A 13885-nucleotide genomic window follows, 5' to 3' on the forward strand; every position below is an offset into this window, starting at 1 on the left:
TCTGGGACAACATTAAACGCACCAACATTCGAATTATAGGGGTTCCAGAAGAAGAAGAGAAAAAGAAAGGGACTGAGAAAATATTTGAAGAGATTATAGTTGAAAACTTCCCTAATCTGGGAAAGGAAATAGTTAATCAAGTCCAGGAGGCACAGAGAGTCCCATACAGAATAAATCCAAGGAGAAATATGCCAAGACACATATTAATCAAACTGTCAAAAATTAAACACAAAGAAATCATATTAAAAGCAGCAAGGGAAAAACAACAAATAACACACAAGGGAATCCCCATCAGGTTAACAGCTGATCTCTCAGCAGAAACTCTACAAGCCAGAAGGGAGTGGCAGGACATAATTAAAGTGATGAAGGAGAAAATCCTGCAACCAAGATAACTCTACCAGCAAGGATCTCATTCAGATATGATGGAGAAATTAAAACGTTTATGGACAAGCAAAAGCTGAGAGAGTTCAGCACCACCAAACCAGCTTTACAACAAATGCTAAAGGAACTTCTCTAGGCAAGAAACACAACAGAAGGAAAAGAACTACAATAATGAACCCAAAACAATTAAGGAAATGGGAATAGGAACATACATATCAATAATTACCTTAAATGTAAGTGGACTAAATGTTCCCACCAAAAGACACAGATTGGCTAAATGGATACAAAAACAAGACCATATATATGCTGTCTACAAGAGACCCACCTCAGACCTAGAGACACATACAGATTGAAAGTAAGGGGATGCAAAAAGACATTGCATGCAAATGGAAATCAAAAGAATGCTGGAGTGGCAATTCTTATGTCAGACAAAATAGACTTTAAAATAAAGACTATTACAAGAGACAAAGAAGGACACTACATAATGATAAAGGGATCGATCCAAGAAGAAGATATAACAATTGTAAATATTTATGCAGGCAACATAGGATCACCTCAATACATAAGGCAAATACTAACACCCATAAAAGGGGAAATCGACAGTAACACACTCATAGTGGGGACTTTAACACCCCACTTTCACCAATGGACAGATCATCCAAAATGAAAATGAAAAAGGAAACACAAGCTTTAAGTGATACATTAAACAAGATGGATTTAATTCATATTTATAGGACATTCCATCCAACAACAACAGAATACACATTTTTCTCAAGTGCTCATGGAACATTCTCCAGGATGGATCATATCTTGGGTCACAAATCAAGCCTTGGTAAATTTAAGAAAATTGAAATTGTATCAAGTATCTTTTCCGACCACAATGCTATGAGACTAGACATCAATTACAGGAAAAGAGCTGTAAAAAATACAAACACATGGAGGCTAAACAATACACTATTCAATAATGAAGTGATCACTGAAGAAATCAAAGAGGAAATAAAAAAATACCTAGAAACAAATGACAATGGAGACACGACGACCGAAAACTATGGGACACAGCAAAAGCAGTTCTAAGGGGGATGTTTATAGCAATACAATCCCACCTTAAGAAACAGGAAACATCTCAAGAAAACAACCTGACCCTGCACCTAAAGCAATTAGAGAAAGAAGAATAAAAAACCCCCAAGTTAGCAGAAGTAAAGAAATCATAAAGATCAGATCAGAAATAAATGAAAAAGAAATGAAGGAAATGATAGCAAAGATCAATAAAACTAAAAGCTGGTTCTTTGAGAAGATAAACAAAATTGATAAAACAATAGCCAGACTCATCAAGAAAAAAAGGGAGAATACTCAAATCCATAGAATTAGAAATGAAAAAGGAGAAGTAACAACTGACACTGCAGAAATACAAAAGATCATGAGAGATTACTACAAGCAACTCTATGCCAATAAAATGGACAACTTGGAAGAAATGGACAAATTCTTAGAAATGCACAACCTGCCAAGACTGACTCAGGAAGAAATAGAAAATATGAACAGACCAATCACAAGCACTGAAATTGAAATTGTGATTAAAAATCTTCCAACAAAAAAAAGCCCAGGATTGGATGGCTTCACAGGCGAATTCTATCAAACATTTAGAGAAGAGCTAACACCTATCCTTCTCAAACTCTTCCAAAATATAGCAGAGGGAGGAGCACTCCCAAACTCATTCTACAAGGCCACCATCACCTGGATACCAAAACCAGGCAAGGATGTCACAAAGAAAGAAAACTACAGGCCAATATCACTGATGAACGTAGATGCAAAAATCCTCCACAAAATACTAGCAAACAGAATCCAACAGCACATCAAAAGGATCATACACCATGATCAAGTGAGGTTTATTCCAGGAATGCAAGGATTCTTCAATATACACAAATCAATCAATGTGATACACCATATTAACAAATTGAAGGAGAAAAACCATATGATCATCTCAATAGATGCAGAGAAAGCTTTCGACAAAATTCAACACCCATTTACGATAAAAACCCTGCAGAAAGTAGGCATAGAGGGAACTTTCCTCAACATAATAAAGGCCATATATGACAAACCCACAGCCAACATCGTCCTCAATGGTGAAAAACTGAAACCATTTCCACTAAGATCAGGAACAAGACAACGCTGCCCACTCTCACCAATCTTACTCAACTTAGTTTTGGAAGTTTTAGCCATAGCAATCAGAGAAGAAAAGGAAATAAAAGGAATCCAAATTGGAAAAGAAGAATTAAAGCTGTCACTGTTTGCACATGACATGATACTATACATATAGAATCCTAAAGATGCTACCAGAAAACTACTAGAGCTAATCAATGAATTTGGTAAAGTAGCAGGATACAAAATTAATGCACAGAAATCTCTGGCATTCCTGTACACTAATGATGAAAACTCTGAAAGTGAAATCAAGAAAACACTCCCATTTACCATTGCAACAAAAAGAATAAAATATCTAGGAATAAACCTACCTAAGGAGACAAAAGAACTGTATGCAGAAAATTATAAGACACTGATGAAAGAAATTAAGATGATACAAATAGATGGAGAGATATACCATGCTCCTGGATTGGAAGAATCAATATTGTGAAAATGACTCTACTACCCAAAGCAATCTACAGATTCAATGCAATCCCTATCAAACGACCACTGGCATTTTTCACAGAACTAGAACAAAAAATTTCAGAATTTGTTTGGAAAAACAAAAGACCCCAAATAGCCAAGGCAATCTTGAGAACGAAAAACGGAGCTGGAGGAATCAGGCTCCCTGACTTCAGACTATACTACAAAGCTACAGTAATCAAGACTGTGTGGTTCTGGCACAAAAACAGAAAGATAGATCAATGGAACAGGATAGAAAGCCCAGAGGTAAACCCACGCACATATGGTCAAGTTATCTTTGATAAAGGAGGCAGGAATGTACAGTGGAGAAAGGACAGCCTCTTCAATAAGTGGTGCTGGGAAAACTGGCCAGGGACATGTAAAAGTATGAGATTAGATCATTCCCTAACACCATACACAAAAATAAGCTCAAAATGGATTAAAGACCTAAATGTAAGGCCAGAAACTTTCAAACTCTTCGAGGAAATCATAGGCAGAACACTCTATGACATAAATCACAGCAAGATCCTTTTGGACCCACCTCCTAGAGAAATGGAAATAAAAACAAAGATAAACAAATGGGACCTCATGAAACTTCAAAGCTTTTGCACAGCAAAGGCAACCATAAACAAGACCAAAAGACAACCCTCAGAATGGGAGAAAATATTTGCAAATGAAGCAACTGACAAAGGATTAATCTCCAAAATTTATAAGCAGCTCATTCAGCTCAATAGCAAAAAAACAAACAACCCAATCCAAAAATGGGCAGAAGACTTAAATAGGCATTTCTCCAAAGAAAGTATACAGACTGCCAACAAACACATGAAAGAATGCTCAACATCATTAATCATTAGAGAAATGCAAATCAAAACTACAATAAGATATCATCTCACACCAGTCAGAATGGCCATCGTCAAGAAATCTAGAAACAATAAATGCTGGAGAGGGTGTGGAGAAAAGGGAACACTCTTGCACTGCTGGTGGGAATGTGAATTGGTACAGCCACTATGGAGAGCAGTATGGAGGTTCCTTAAAAAACTAAAAATAGAACTACCATATGACCCAGCAATCCCACTACTAGGCATATACCCTGAGAAAACCATAATTCCAAAAGAGACATGTGCCAAAATGTTCACTGCAGCTCTATTCACAATAGCCCAGAGATGGAAACAACCTAAGTGTCCATCATTGGATGAATAGATAAAGAAGATGTGGCACATATATACAATGGAATATTAATCAGTCATAAAAAGAAACGAAACTGGGCTATTTGTAATGAGGTGAATAGACCTACAGTCTGTCATACAGAGTGAAATATCTCAGAAAGAGAAAGACAAATACCGTGTGCTAACACATATATATGGAATTTAAGGAAAAAGTGTCACGAAGAACCTAGGGGTAAAACAGGAATAAAGACACAGACCTACTTGAGAATGGACTTGAGGATATGGGGAGGGGGAAGGGTAAGCTGTGACAAAGTGAAAGAGAGGCATGGACATATATACAGTACCAAACGTAAGGTAGATAGATAGTGGGAAGCAGCCACATAGCACAGGGAGATCAGCTCGGTGCTTTGTGACCGCCTGGAGCCGTGGGATAAGGAGGGTGGAAAGGAGGGAGATGCAAGAGGGAAGGGATGTGGGAACAGATGTATATGTATGACTGATTCACTTTGTTATAAAGCAGAAGCTAATAAAAAAAAGAAAGAAAGAACTTCAAAGTAGATTAAAGCCAAAGTGAGAAGCAGAATATTCAAACAGTTAGGAAAACATGTTAAGCATCTATCTATATGACCTCTGGGTAGGGAAGCAGTTTTCAAAATAAGATACAAAGACCAGTCTTAAAGAAAATAAAAAAGATCAATACAGCAAACAACATTAAAGTTTATAACTTGCATATGACAGAATACAACTTAAAGCAAGCCATAGCCCAGGAGAATTGTCAGTGCATACAAATGACAAAAGATGGTAGACAGTATATATCTTCTAACTCCAAGCCATCCACTGGAGAAGGAGGAAGCAATAGAAAAATGTGCAAATGGAACAGGAAGCTCAGTGGCCAATAAACATAAGAATAGAATACAACCTCCCTAATAATCATGGAAATTTAATTAAAGCAAGATGGCACCATGCCAAACCAATCAGAGTGGCAATAACGAAAAAGTCTGGCAATACTAACTGCTATCACATATTGACTAGGGGAACTTAGAGGTGTAAATGGGTACAATCACTTGGGAAGGAATTTTGGCCACCCCTATAAAGTTGAAAATGTACATTCCATACAGCTCAGTGGGCAAAGTTTCAGAGGACATTCAGTATACTGCCAGTTCATATAAAGTAGTAAAACCAAAAATCATATCTGTATAATGTATGGATATATACACAGTAGTCAAATAGCAACAGAAACGATAAACATTCATGTCTGGGAAGGGAGGGGAGAAGGAGATTTTAGAAAGATAACCAAGGGACACCAATTTTATCTGTGATTCTGTTTTCCATTAAAAAAAAAGATACGAAGCAATATTGAGAAATGTTAAGATTGGATACAGTTGGTTTGGTGGGTGTTCATTAGATTATTATCCTTTTCTGTATGCTCACAAGATTTCATAATTCACTAAAGAAGGTTCATGGGAAGTAAGAAAGTGTGCACAGTAGGCAAAGCAAACTCATTAGAGCAGTTTTGTCCTGAAGAGGAACAAAAGGACTGGTGGCAGCTGGAGAGATGTGTGTACAGAGGGCTATTTATTAAAGTGGGTCATGTGAAGCATGTTTATGCATTGATTGAAATACCTTCAGAGACAGAAAGAAATTGCCTATGTAATAGAGGAAAACAGGTAATACCAGGAACAAAGTCCTTGGAAAAATAGGAGATAATAGAATTTGTGTTTGGAGAGAGCAGGGGTTTGTCTTAGCATTGTCATAGGAGAGAGGGCCAGGGAGAGACCAGGCACAGGCAGGAATGGACTTTTGTTGGCACCGATGAACGCCTGCCCTTCTGATAACTTTTGTTTTCCTGATGAAGTATGACGTCAGGTTCGGGTGGGGAGTCGGTAGAGGACATGACGTTTAGAGAAGAGAAGCTGTGAAATCAGCATCTTGGGAATCAGGAAAACAAACTTACTGGGATCTCCATGCTGCACTGAGTGACAAATGAAGCTTGTGGTCGTCATCATAAAATGAACCCCATCCACATGCTAGTGATGTTTTCTCCAGCAAAGATCAGCAGCCAAGGCACTGGTGTGGGGAAGGCCAGTGATTGGGCCCAACCAGGAGATGGTTTCTCCAAGCGATGGAAAAGGAGAAAAGCAGGAAAACTGAAGATGTTTACAAGCAAGTGACTTTACAATTATGCAATGGAAGCCAACTAAGGAGGACGTGGGGACAAAAATGATGGTGTCAGTGGACTGGAGGATAAGATAAAGTCAGGAATCACTACAAGGGATCCCTTTGACAGTGAAGCAAAAGAAGTTGTTATGGGGGAGGGGTAGGTTGAGGAGGTGCAGTGCATCAAGGTGTTTCCATGGAGATGGGGGCCAAGGGGGAGAAGTTAGTGGTTGTTGAAAGTGAGGAGGACAGATGGGTCATGGAACAGAAACCCAGCATCTTAGATGTGTGATCAGTGTAGGTGCTGAAATCCCCAGGAGGAGACTTCAGTGGGAGAGGCAGGGTGACCCAGGCAGGTCAGCAGACAACAGCCACGAGAAAGGGACACGACCTTATTCGTTTTACAGAGTTTGAAAATGTGGTTCAGAGGGAATGAGTCTCTATGAAGTAACCCACAAGCTAATAACCAGAGGAACCCAGGAGGGTTGGACTCCAAACGCCACCCTCTTCCCACTGTACTAAACTTCTCATACAAGTTTCAACACAGTAAATCTGAATAACTGTGCAATGGAATTCGATGTTAATCTCCTGTATCTCTTCTAGAAGGAACTGATCTTCACAATCCTTAAGCAGTGTGACTAATCAGAAATTCCTCGGGAGTTTGTCAACAAACATAAGCCCAGGCTGACCCTCAACCCAGTGACTTCATCTCTAGGGGGTGAGTTCAGATATGTGATTTTGAAAAAGTTCCCTGGGTGAGTCTGAAACACAACCCATATTGACTCAGGTTACTGTCAGTTCAAAAGCTTACTTCTCTCTAAATCATGAGTGGTTCTGATAGTCCTCAGGAAGAAACGATCCAATAGAACAAAGGCTTGAGTGCTCAACTGGGAGTGTTTTTCGATCCACCTCTAAGCTTCTGGAATTCTTGCTCTGAGTAGCTTATAGAGCAACTCATTCCGTACTAAGCTATATTGAGAGACATGTTTTTCTGTTTAGAATCTTATATCATCAGAGCAGATTCTTAATATTTGCTCACCTTGTCCCAAAATTCATTAAAAATCAACTTTTATCAATTGATTTCTATAGAATATTTTATCTGTAGTATCTCCTGCAAAATGTTGCCTTGATTATTAGTTTAGAGATTGCCTGTATTATGAGAGCCTCTGTCTCTGTCTCTCCCTTTCTGCCTCTGTCTCTGTCTGTCTGTCTGTCTGTCTGTCTGTCTCTCTCTCTCTCTCTCTCACACACACACACACACACACACACTTTTCTGCTAGGATCAGATTTTGCAGCTTTGTGCATGGATGAAAACACCTTCTGTGTGATATGGACTGAGAAAGGATTCCCCACTGAGTAGCACGAAGACCATTTTGACCATTGTTTACTCTCTCCCTACCCTAAATTCTCAGCTCAACCAGTACAGACATGTTTCTTTAATCATGCAAGCATAGGAGGTACAATAATATTTATTTCACCTTTCACTGCCCCCAGGAGATGATATCATTCCAGTTCACCCCGGGGAAACATGTCAGGCTCTTGGGTGGGTGAGGAAATGGCCTGTAGGTACCTCGTTCCCAGAAAATTATGTCACATCTGCCAACCTCCACTGAGCCCAATACTGCTACCCTCCCTGAGTAGACAGGATTGTCTTCTATGTCATTCCTCAGAGCCTCGTGCTGTTCAAGGCACGTGATTCATCTATGGTGACTGCTCAAGTGAAGTCACAAACATCTGAGGCTCAGACAGTCCCCAGCCAAGTGTCTTACAGTGTGTCTTTCATGTATCAATAGTTGACATGTGTTGAGTATTTCCTGTTTACCAGGCTCTGGGCTTAAAGGTTTAAGCTATTAACCTGATAAGTCCTCACAAAATCTCTACATGCTGGAAACAATTATTATCACCACTTTATGGATGAGAACACTGAGGCACAGAGATTAAGTCATTTCCCCCACAATCAGACAACTGGGAGGCATAGATGGGATTCAGATGGCTGTCCTGAGGCTGGATCTTCTCTACCACCTCTACTATGCACTAGACCAGAGGTTGGTGAACTTTTCCTGTAAAGGCCAGGTAGTGAATATTTAGGCTTTGTGAGCCATGGGGGTCTCTGTTGTAACTCCAGACAAGAGATAATGAATTGTGTTCCAACAACACTTTATTTACAAAAGCAGGTGGAGCGCCACCTTTGGCCCCCCGGGTGGCTGATCCCAGTGGCGCCCAAAATTGAACATGCCTCAGAATCATTGGGAGAGTTCCTTAAAATCAAACTGGTGCCCAACACCCTCCCGAGTGTCTAATTCATTAGGTCTTGGAAGAGGCCCAAGACTGCATCTTTAACTGTCTCCAGGTGATGCCGATGTTGCGGGTCTGGGGACGGCCCTTTGAGAACGGCAGCCGCGGAGAATGTTAACACACACAGCCTGCATGAAGGTAAATCAGAATTACCATAAAGTCTTGCCATTCCTATAACTAAATCCCTGTCATTTCCTTCCCCTTGCATTCTTTACTCTCAGGAATTTTGTTTCAGGAACATCAGCTCTTCAGACCTGAACCAGATTTTATCTTCTCAGTATTCACAGTGCTGGCATAGTGGCTTATGTTACCAGGAGTTCAAAACTATTTTCTTGTAGAGTGAAAACAAAATGAATGACTCTAGTCCTCTGTTAGATTATTTCTAACACTTTTTAGAATGTGACAAAAATACTAAGGATTTCGGTAAATTGCTCAGACTCAGAGCATGACATGACCCAGTGTGGGGAAATCATTTGTATGGTAGAGTAGCTAATTTTTCCCACTTCACAAATTTAAGGAAAATCTACATTTTAAAACAGTCCTGAGTTTTGTCCAAGTCACATTAAGTGTAGCCTGCTCGGAGTTGCCATTCTCCATAGAAGAAGCCCTTGCCTGTCAAAATATTCCTTAGAGATTGGAGACAAAAGGAGTTGTAAGTTATAGGATTTCACAAAAGGCATTAGCAATCTAGGCAACAACAGATCTTACTGTTAAAAGATTGGGTTAAGGCTGACTGGACATGTGTAGAAATAACTCGAGCACAGGATACCTGTCTGGACTGACACCCCTTAGGGGTAAGTAGCCAGATGTAAGGCAAGGAGCAAGCCACTTACAAATCTCAGTGCCCTGGCCGAACCATAAGGGCATCAGGGCCCCTGGTTCTCTTTATTTACAAAAACGCGTGGGAAATTTAAATGATCTCCAAACTATTTGAAGTAAAAGAAAAAGGAATCTTGTTTAGCTTCAAAGTATGATTTTTCCTTTCTTTTTTCCCAATTCTGGGAAAAAATGAATGCAGCAGGAGAGTGAAAAGATCGTTCGCTGTGTTTGGTACCCAAGCGTCAGGGCTGTCCTGCGTCCAAATGTTAATTTGAACTGACAAAACACTCTCAACACTTTAATTTTATTTCATAACAAAAAAGGCAAACTTAATTTCTAAGTGTTTTTATTCCAAGTTTAATGGCTCCCATTCCCAAGGTCGGCAAACAGATGGAGTTGAAGGCGAGAATGTATAATTGCAGATTAGGAAACTGCAAAATTAATATTACTTTGTTAATGTCAAGATAAGGTTTGAGAGCCAAATGGGATTTTCAAGATCATTGATCTTGAACTTCATCACACAGATGAAGACACTGAGGCTGGAGAGATTATGTGGCCCTTCTGGATACACAGAGCCAGCTGGGGATAGAGCAACATCTGATCCTGGCCTCCTGGCATGTAAACCAGGCCCCCTGTCCCGATGCTTCACTCTCCCCATTAATTCCTTACAGGAAAGGGGCTGCGATTTACCTCTCACTGCCTCACCTTCCGATGGGCGTGTATGTGCACAGGTGCACACGCATCTATAATAATTACTTGGCTATACACTTGAGTTTAGTCCCCTATTTTCAGATATTTCATAATTTACTTGGATCTGTCAGCAAAATATTGTACAAAGACCATGAAAGAATTATTCAAGTTATGACTTAACCTCTCTATGTGTGGTAACAAGGATTTAATTGGGCTTTATATGACAGAGACACAAAATAACAGGGGCTTAAACCCTGGGGGCAAAGGAAAAGCCAGGGCTGTGATGATAGATCACTTCCAAAATTCCTCGGGAGCCTGGCTTCTCTCTGGGGCCATTCCTAGTGGGCTTCCCATGTCTTCACGGTCCAACATGTTTAACCATCACCCCAAAATTCCAGCTATGAAAGAAAGAAGGGGAAGAGAAAGGGAATGCATAATCTTTCTCATGTGGACATGCCACATGGAGGCTGCACACACATGATCTTGGCTGGAGCTTAGTTACATGGTCAGATATAGATTCTGAGTCACCATGGGCCCAGCTAAATATAGTGTATGGAATTACATACTATAGAAGAAACAATGGTTATTGCTTTTGCATTAGTTCTGTCTTAATTGGACTTTCTGGCCATCCAAATATCCAAGCCTAATCATCTTCTCATGTGAAGATACATCCAACCCCTAACCCAGGCAGGCAATCCCATATTGTCATTGCATTTGCCTCCAAATGTGTGCTGTCTTCACCAGGTCCAGGCTTGGTCCCCTAGTCTAGCAAGTATACATTAAAAGATAAGTTTTCTGCCCATCCATCACATCTAATACACAGTGGTAAAGTAGGAACAGGAAACTTCAAAGAAAAAAAAATCTCCCAATGGAAGACAAATAGCAGCCACGGGTTCTTACTAGTTAGCAAATCCTTCTGAAGTCGCCCTGCCCAGGAAGTGGGGTCAACTCTCTGGTCACTGCATCTGGACACCCTGGGCAGAGCTCTCTGGAAGAGGATTTTTGTCCTTTGTCTTGCATGGCTTTGTCTGCTGGGGATGCCTGTGTGGTACCTTTGCCCTTGTGGTCCCTTAGCCTGTGTAATCCACCTGAGGCAAGCACAACCTCCAACAGGATGACAGTGAGTCACCAATCACATATGTATGCAGGTTCACCTTGTGGTTTCCTTAACAACATGCTTTTCTCAGAAAAACTTAGCAGTGACTGCCATTTCAACCTTAAAATTCAACATTTTTTTCCCTCACTTCTGTGCTCTGCCAGAATTCAAGTAAATGGTGATTGCCTTGAGGGTGTCTCAAGGAAATAAGGAAATTTCCTTGTTCTGGTCTCCCACTGTCTAACAGGAAACTCCTTATTTGAGGAGCATGAGAACAATTTATGAGCTCTTGCCTTTGTAGTCTTCTCTAAGCTGCCTCTTGTCACTGTTTCAGTTTGGGGTAGGGTATGGATTTATCAGCCTTACCAAGTCCCAAGAGGACCCTTAGTCAACTCAATTGACTACAGGGGAGTTAGTCGCTTCCTCAAGAGAGAATGTGACATAGCAGAGCTGAGGTCCTTCCATTTTTGCTGAATGTCTAGCTGGCTCTAGTTGTAATACACCTCCCTTATGTGTCAAGTAGCAGCCAGAACACACCAACATTCTGAATTCTCTGATCATTTTCCTGAATGGTGGTGACGGCATGTATTTTGCCTCCCAAGATACTGCAGAAAACAGTATCACTGAATGTTTTGTCACTGCATAACAAGGATCACCAGCTTTCCAGCCTCCAAGATCGTCTTTGCCACCCACTGTCAAAATCTTTCCTCTAAGACAATGACATCAATTTTAGTTTCTAACAAAGGCAATGTTGCACTCCCAGGAATCAAATTCTGCTCTATAGATTCACCCAAATTTATAATGGCTTAGAAGTTGACTTATTTCTCACTCAGAATCTAAACTTGTATCTCTGTTCCACAGGGCCACCAGGCACCCAGGATCTTTTTCCTGGTCGCCTTGCCATGCCTTGGTAACTCTCTGGTCTTCAAGGCTCAACATTTCTTAGGACCGTGTCCACCAGTAAGGAGGCAGAACAAGGGATGCTATGTCCCTGGAGATTTCACACTTCATTTCTCTTCAATCCTATTATTCAGAATTAAATCTTAAGAATAAACTCATTTTTCAACATGGCTTAGTGCCCAGACAAAACTCAAGGTTTTTATTGTTAGAGAAGGAAGGGAAGTTGATATCGTGGAACCTCTGCCACATCATGGAATCTTTTTAATGTGAAGCATAAATATTCAGAAAACAACCCATAATTAGTTTATAGATGTAATTGCAGGGTGACTATATATTTTGACCTCTGAATCTCCCTCCTCTAGAATATTGGTGATATTGCCAACAAGGAAATTTTAGGAAATTCCTTATTCGAAATATTAGGGCAACCTCATCCTCCACTGTCATTTGATCGTCCCTCTGTTCCCAGACAGTGAGCATCCACCCTGAGTGATGCCAGAACAGGTTGTCCTTCTATCTGAAATGATATTAAATTGAGTGAATGAGTCTTTAGGTAACTGCTTGAAGTTCTCATTTCAGATACAACTGGTTTAACTCCTTATTTTAACATGCCCATTAAGCTCTTATTTTCAATGGGCATAATTTTCATTGTTAGAATGTACATGGTCTTTTTGTAAGAATACTGAGCTTATTTTCTGCTTTCTTTTGTGGCATTAGTCATCTCAAGTATGCTAATTTTGTCCTCAGTATCCTATATTTCCAGTGTCTGAATCTACTGTTTGTGTTTTCTGTTCACTTGTGCACATGGTAGATTGTTCTTTTATGATTTTTAAGTTTAGATTGTGAGTTTGTGCTCAGTGCTCTGTGAAAACCCTGAGTGTCCTGGATTAAAATATATCCCTCGGAGAAGGTTTGGGGTTTCCCAGGAGTGATACCAGACTGGGGTTATGTTTTTGTTGTTGTTAATTTCCTCCTTTGGGGATCCCATGTGTAGTAACATCAAACTCAAAATCTTTGTGAAAGAAAGCTCAGGGTTAAGAGAAGAGTTTTTCCCACCATGAGGCCAGGAGAAAATCACTTTATTGTCTCTTTGCTGATGAGTGGACGTTTCACATTCCCTTTCACTGAGGATATAGCCATTCAAGGGATTTTGAGGTGGAGGGTGGGGAAACAATGTCCTCATACCCTCTTGCATGCCCCAAGGCCTTATTTCCTGTAACCTTAAAATCTAAACCCATTGGTTATTGGTCACCAAGATAGGCATGCCCTACCTACCCTCTCCCACAGTTCACACAAAGCAACCAAGTGAATTTCTATTCTCTCTTTATTTTTAACCCTTGAGGGTTTCCTCACTTTGTTGTGAGCACAGCTATGCATTTTAAAGAAGTTTGGTTTATTTTTATCCAGCCCTTCCTTGTGTTCTGCACTTCAGAATACCTAGTGGACCATGTTTCCATAAAAAGAAGTCAACTCCTTATTTTGTTCATGTAGAGGAAGTTACATACTTCAACCTAATAAATTACAGCAGAAACAACAGGCTAAAAGGAAATATTTTCAACATTTGTCACAGACAAAGGCTTAATATGCTTGTACATCAGGGCACATCTGGCTATTTGAGCTGGATTCCAGATGCTCCTAGGTATAGACAGCTGTTCTACCTCCCTTCCCAGGCTACTCATCCCCTCTTAAGCCTGACAAATTCTTGCACCCAAAGCACAGCCATCCGTAGAGTTTACAGGAATGACAC

This window comes from Mesoplodon bidens, assembly GCF_964165515.1.
Source record: "Mesoplodon bidens genome assembly, chromosome: 4".
In the NCBI taxonomy this organism is placed as follows: Eukaryota; Metazoa; Chordata; class Mammalia; order Artiodactyla; family Ziphiidae; genus Mesoplodon; species Mesoplodon bidens.